General features: G+C 38.7%; 1 protein-coding gene across 4 annotated transcripts in view; it reads left to right on the top strand.

Annotated features, from left to right (window-relative positions):
- Positions 1-815: 815 nt before the first annotated feature.
- Positions 816-7,023, top strand: part of LOC138359922 (uncharacterized) — a 40,318-nt gene continuing 34,110 nt past the window's right edge. For all 4 annotated transcript variants that reach the window (XR_011226153.1, XR_011226154.1, XM_069319785.1 and 1 more), the window contains exon 1: positions 816-879. The gene's annotated coding sequence lies outside the window, so the exon portion shown is untranslated. The remainder of the gene's footprint in view (positions 880-7,023) is intronic.

The following is a 7,023-nucleotide window of genomic DNA, read 5'->3' as shown; positions in this document are numbered from 1 at the left end:
GAACAATACGCTATGCGTATTAGTGGCTTTAGGTATTGTATGCACTAGCTCTATAAATCCAACATTATGTTTGTAACACATCATCTATGTATGTACTTTTCCCGAATAAAAATTTGAATTTTGAAGTTGACATGTATGTGGGTGGGATATTGCGTGGTTATAAATAGGAGATGCCTCGTATGGGCCAATAGGCTTTCTGCAGTTATCTTTAGTCATATGTTCTTATGTATTAGGTGATAGGAAACGTGCCGAAGCTGTACATGCCAAAACTGTTAAATATTAAAATCCAGCTGGAAAAACTCATCACGGTAAATAGGAACAGCCTCGTATAGGCCAATAGGCCTTCTGCAGTTACCTTAATTCTTATGTTCTTATATAACATAATGATGTTATATAAGAATATAAGGTTCAGGTTCATGATACAGGTTCAGGAGCTTGTACACCAATTGATTGACAGCTGAGGGGCGGGACCAAATATCAAAATCAAAATCAAAATGTTTATTCAGGTAAAGTACATACATACAAGGTGAGATACAAACATTGATGGATTTATTGATAGAGCTAGTATATACAAAGCCTAAAGCCACTATTACGCAAAGCGTTTCGGGCAGAAATAGTCGAAGCTCAGCCCCGTAAGCACAACTAGGTGAGTCCATTGGCATGACCATTAGGGTGTGCGCCATCTATATTTTGACAGCAGCACTACACATTAACCCCGCGTTATTCTATATCCAATACATGAGTGTTATGGTCAGTTGCTAGTCTATATATGTTTCTGGACAAAGTAAGTGATGTGAGGCTTGTTGCGGGCCAAGATCGGTAGTAACTGTTTGAATTGTGTTGGAAGAGGATGTGTAGGCCAGTGTGGTAGACTAGCGGGTAAGTATCGAGTCTTGTAGCTTTTTAAAGCGCGTCTTTGTAATTCATTTGTGCTAATAACCAATTTTAGGCTGTTTAGTTAGGTTTTGTTTGAGATTTATTTAATGGGTATCGCTAGTAATATAAAGGGGGGGGGGGAGGGAAATTGTGTAAGAACATAAGAACAAATGCTCTTGTCTGCACAGAAAAAATAGATATTATTGCACTTACCGAAACGTGGATGAACGTAGAAAATAAGAACATAAGAACAAAGGCAACTGCAGAAGGCCTGTTGGCCCATACGAGGCAGCTCCTATTTATAATCATCCAATCCCACTCATATACATGTCCAACCCATGCTTGAAACAATCGAGGGACCCCACCTCCACAATGTTACGCGGCAATTGGTTCCACAAATCAACAACCCTGTTACTGAACCAGTATTTACCCAAGTCTTTCCTAAATCTAAACTTATCCAATTTATACCAATTGTTTCGTGTTCTGTCTTGTGTTGATACTTTTAATACCCTATTAATATCCCCTTTGTTATGTCCATTCACCCACTTGTAAACCTCTATCATGTCACCCCTAACTCTTCGCCTTTCCAGTGAATGCAACTTAAGCTTTGTTAATCTTTCTTCATATGAAAGATTTCTAATTTGGGGAATTAACTTATTCATCCTACGCTGGACACGGTCAAGTGAATTTATATCCATTCTATAATATGGCGACCAAAACTGAACTGCATAATCTAAATGGGGCCTAACTAGAGAAAGATATAGCTTGAGAACCATACCAGGTGTCTTGTTACTAACGCTGCGATTAATAAATCCAAGTGCCCGATTTGCCTTATTACGAACATTTATGCATTGATCCTTTTGTTTTAAATTCTTACTAATCATAACTCCCAGATCCCTTTCGCAATCCGACTTCGCAATCTCAACACCATCTAGCTCGTATCTTGTAACTCTATCATCATTACCTAGCCTCAGAACTTTACATTTATCAACATTAAACTGCATTTGCCAATCCTTTGACCATTTCAAAACCCTATCTAGATCAACTTGAAGTAATAGTGAGTCCTCCTCCGAATTAATTTCCCTACCGATTTTCGTATCATCGGCAAATTTGCAAATGTTGCTACTCAAATCTGAATCTAAATCATTTATATTATAAACAACAGAGGTCCCAGGACAGAGCCCTGAGGTACTCCACTAACAACATTATCCCACTCTGACTTAACCCCATTTATACTAACTCTGTTTCCTTTGGAATAGCCATGCCCTAATCAAAGTTAATATAGCACCCCCAATACCATGAGCTTCTATTTTTTTAATCAGTCTTTCATGTGGCACTGTAACAAAAGCTTTGCTAAAGTCAAGGTACACAACATCACAATCCTTACCACTATCAACTGCCTCAACTATGCTAGAATAAAAAGATAACAAATTTGTTAAACATGAACGGCCATTTATAAAACCATAAGAACATAAGAACAAAGGTAACTGCAGAAGGCCTATTGGCCCATACGAGGCAGCTCCTATTCTATAACCACCCAATCCCACTCATATACTTGTCCAACCCGTGCTTGAAACAATCGAGGGACCCCACCTCCACAATGTTACGCGGCAATTGGTTCCACAAATCAACAACCCTGTTACTGAACCAGTATTTACCCAAGTCTTTCCTAAATCTAAACTTATCCAATTTATACCCATTGTTTCGTGTTCTGTCCTGTGTTGATACTTTTAATACCCTATTAATATCCCCCCGGTTATGTCCATTCATCCACTTGTAAACCTCTATCATGTCACCCCTAACTCTTCGCCTTTCCAGTGAATGCAACTTAAGCTTTGTTAATCTTTCTTCATATGAAAGATTTCTAATTTGGGGAATTAACTTAGTCATCCTACGCTGGACACGTTCAAGTGAATTTATATCCATTCTATAATATGGCGACCAAAACTGAACTGCATAATCTAAATGGGGCCTAACTAGAGCAAGATATAGCTTGAGAACCACACCAGGTGTCTTGTTACTAACGCTGCGATTAATAAATCCAAGTGTCCGATTTGCCTTATTACGAACATTTATGCATTGATCCTTTTGTTTTAAATTCTTACTAATCATAACTCCCAGATCCCTTTCGCAATCCGACTTCGCAATCACAACACCATCTAGCTCGTATCTTGTAACTCTATCATCATTACCTAACCTCAGAACTTTACATTTATCAGCATTAAACTGCATCTGCCAATCCTTTGACCATTTCAAAACCCTATCTAGATCCTAATAATTGAGATCTAGAAATAATAATAATCTATTATTATTATTATTATTAATAATAATAATAATAATAATGATCTAGATCTTAATAATTGAGTCGCAACCATGTTGCGACTCAATTATTAATTTATGTTTTTCAAGATGAAGACGAATTTTATTTGCTATTATAGATTCGAGTAACTTTCCCACAATAGACGTTAGGCTAATTGGTCGATAGTTAGATGCAAGTGATCTATCTCCTTTCTTAAAAACTGGTATCACATTAGCAACTTTCCAAAACTCTGGCACTCTGCCTGACTCTATTTATTTATTTATTAAATATGGTTGACAGTGGGTCACAAAGCTCGTCTTTGCATTCTTTAAGCACCCTGGCAAACACTTCATCCGGCCCTGGGGATTTGTTTGGTTTGAGTTTTACTATTTAAGAACATCCTCCCTGGTAACTGCAAAACTCGTCAACCTGTCCTCGTTTCCACCCACATAGACTTGTTCGGCTGAAGGCATATTATTAAGTTCCTCTTTAGTAAATACAGATACAAAATATTTATTAAAAATACTACTCATCTCTTCATCACTATCTGTTATTTGACCTGTCTCAGTTTTTAATGGACCTATCCTTTCCCTAGTCTTAGTACGATATAACTGAAAAAAAAACTTTAGGATTTGTCTTCGCTTGCCCTGCTATGCGAACTTCATAGTTTCTTTTTGCTTTCCTTATCTCTTTTTTTTAACATTTCTAAACAGTTGTACGAATTCTTGTTCTAAAGTGGCCTCCCCATTTTTAATCCTTTTATACCAAGCTCTCTTTTTACCTATAAGGTTCTTCAAATTCTTTGTTATCCTCTTTGGGTCATTAGTATTCGATCTATTCAATTTGTATGGTGTACTACGTTCCTGTGCTTTGTTTAGAATATTCTTAAATAAGTTATATATTGAATCCACATCGAAATCCCCATTTAAGTCACCTATCGCTGGGTTCATGTCTCGCTCCAAGACCGGCCCACACCCCATACCAAAGACTTTCCAATCAATTTGACTCAAAAAATTTCTTAGGCTATTAAAATCAGCTTTACGAAAATCTGGCACTTTAACAGAATTTTCTCCTACAGGTCTATTCCATTCTATGCTAAATCTGATTTCTTTGTGATCACTGTTCCCTAGCTCACTCCCTATTTCGATGTCATTAATTTGTGTTTCCTTGTTAGTTAACACTAAATCTAAAATATTATTTTCCCGTGTTGGTTCCTTAATGTGTTGCGTAAGAAAGCAATCGTCAATTAATTCTAGAAAATCTTCTGCTTCACAATTCCCTGTTTTGTTCAACCAATTTGTTCCACTAAAATTAAAGTCACCCATGACATAAATACTGTTAGATCTAGATGCTCTAGATATTTCATCCCATAGATGCTTTGCTTCCATTCTGTCTAAATTTGGTGGCCTATATATAACTCCTATTATAATATTAGCTTTTTCGTTTAATTCTATCCAAATAGTTGCTGTGTGTGGCTCAGTTTTGATTCCCTCTTTGAGACTACATTTCAAATTGTCCCTAATATATATGGCTACTCCACCTCCTCGTCTAATATATCTATCTGTGTGAAATAGTTTAAATCCATTTATTTGATATTCAGCTAATAGTTCTCTATTTTCTACATTCATCCACGTTTCGTTAAGTGCAATAATATCTATTTTTTCTGTGCAGACAAGAGCATTTAATTCGTTAATTTTATTTCTTAGACTTCTACTGTTAGTGTAATATACCCTAAGTGAATTGTTATTTTGAGGCCCTTCTCTTTCCCTGATCATTTTGCCAATTCCTTTCTCCCACAAACACATACTTTTATTACCTCCTTCCTCCAAATCAATTCCCATACCTCTGTCTACTAACAATTTAAACCCAAACAAACAGCACTAACCACTTCTTCCAACGAGTTCGCAACAGCAACAACCCCAGCCCTCGATAGATGCACCCCATCACGAGCATACATTTCATTTCTTCCATAGAAGTGTTCCCAGTTGTCTATGAAAGATATTGCATTTGATTTGCAATATCTTTCCAGCCGGCAATTGACACCAATTGCCCTCGACATCCATTCATTTCCCACTCCCTTTCTTGGAAGAATGCCACATATGATCGGGATTCCTCCCTTGCTCCTCACTAATTCAATGGCTGTCCTGAATCTCTGTATTAGTTCCTCACTCCTAACTCGCCCAACATCATTACCCCCTGCACTAATACAAATAATGGGTTTGTTTCCATTTCTCATCATAATATCATTCATGTTTCCAGCAATATCACCAATTCCAGCTCCCGGATAGCAAACCCTTAATCTGTTCCCCCTATCTCTGGCACAAAACGTTCTGTCTAAATACCTCACCTGGGAATCTCCCACAACCAAAATTCGCTTCGATTCTCCCTTTTCCTTTCGAGCAGTTTGAGGGACCTGCGATTCAATGCTCCTCGTTACTTGTTCAACGAGGTGGCAAAGACAAACAGGTTCAACACAGCACTCGTCCTCTAATACGTCAAATGCGTTAAAAGTCCTTAGGTGTAGGCTATTAGTTGTCGGTTTTGCCAAGGTCTTCTTAAGACCCCTGTCTTTCACAACTTGCTAAGACGAGGACTTCTTAATACTGGTCTCGTCAGTCCTTCTTAATGAGGTCCCGTCAACACAGGCCTCCTCCTTCGTTTCCTCCCGAAGTCGTAGCCGTCGTACCTCCTCCCGCAGGGAATCCATCTCTGCTCTCAGAGCTCCAACCAGACTCACCAAATCTTTTACTAATCCTTCCATTATTGCAATAATAATGCTATTAGAATTGGAGCTCCAGCTAACACAACCTCTCACTGTGACTGCACCTGACTGACTGAATTGGGTATGAATGACCTGAGGGTATGAATTGGATAGTTTAGCTTTAGGAAAGACCTGGATAAATACTAGTTCGACAAAAGGGTTTTGGTTGAACAAATTAACGCGTAACAATGTGGCAGTGGGATCCCTAGATAAATCCACAAGGGCCGTGATGAGGATTGTAACCTGCGTCAAAGAGCATCACTCTGCTTTAATAGACTGAGCACATGGTAAAATCTTTTACCATGTCGTAGCTCAATCGATTAAGGCAGCGTCTGGGATGCTCTCGGACGCAGGTTAGAATCCTCGTCACGGCCCTTGTGGATTTGTTCATCTAATGCATCACGTTGTGATTTGTGATCCCTAGATAGTTTCAAGCGTAGGTAAATTGTTCAATATAAGTGGGTGGATATAAAGAGCTGCATTGTATGGGCCAACAGCCCTTCTGAAGTTACCTTCATTCTTATGTTCTAACCTGCTTAGGCCTAGTTTTAATCGGAAGCTAATATGGCTATTAACTAGAAAGTTAATTAAAATATTTCAATAGTGAAAGCCAAAGTTGATAACAATGTATACTGTTGACTGAAGTTAAATAGGTGTTGCATCACCATACCAAAGCTTTAATCTTGGTAATCTAGTTTACAGCACTCCTTACTTATAGAACGACAGCTGAAACGGCTGAAACATCGGGAAGAAACGGAGGAGACCAATATTAACAAAACCTCGTAGTGGATAGTCGTTAAGGACAGGGGTCTTGAAGACCTTGACAAAGCTGCCTACAGACGCCCTAAGGACAGCAAATTCATTTGCCGTGTTGGACGACAAGTGCTGTGGTGAGCCTGCAGTTCACTTGAAACGAAAATCGGCGAGGAGCGGCGAAGCGCAGACCCCTCAGGCTGCTCAGAAAGTAAAGGAGGTACCAACGCGAATTTTGGTTGTGGGAGATTCCCAGGTGAGGTATTTAGACAGAACGTTTTGTTCTGTCTGTTTGGCTTGTTTACAAGGTACAGTACAAGCTCTTGTACCTGGA

The sequence above is a fragment of the Procambarus clarkii genome, chromosome 94, assembly GCF_040958095.1.
Source record: "Procambarus clarkii isolate CNS0578487 chromosome 94, FALCON_Pclarkii_2.0, whole genome shotgun sequence".
NCBI lineage: Eukaryota > Metazoa > Arthropoda > Malacostraca > Decapoda > Cambaridae > Procambarus > Procambarus clarkii.
Note: the sequence above shows the minus strand (reverse complement) of the source record. Positions and strands in the feature narration are given on the sequence as shown.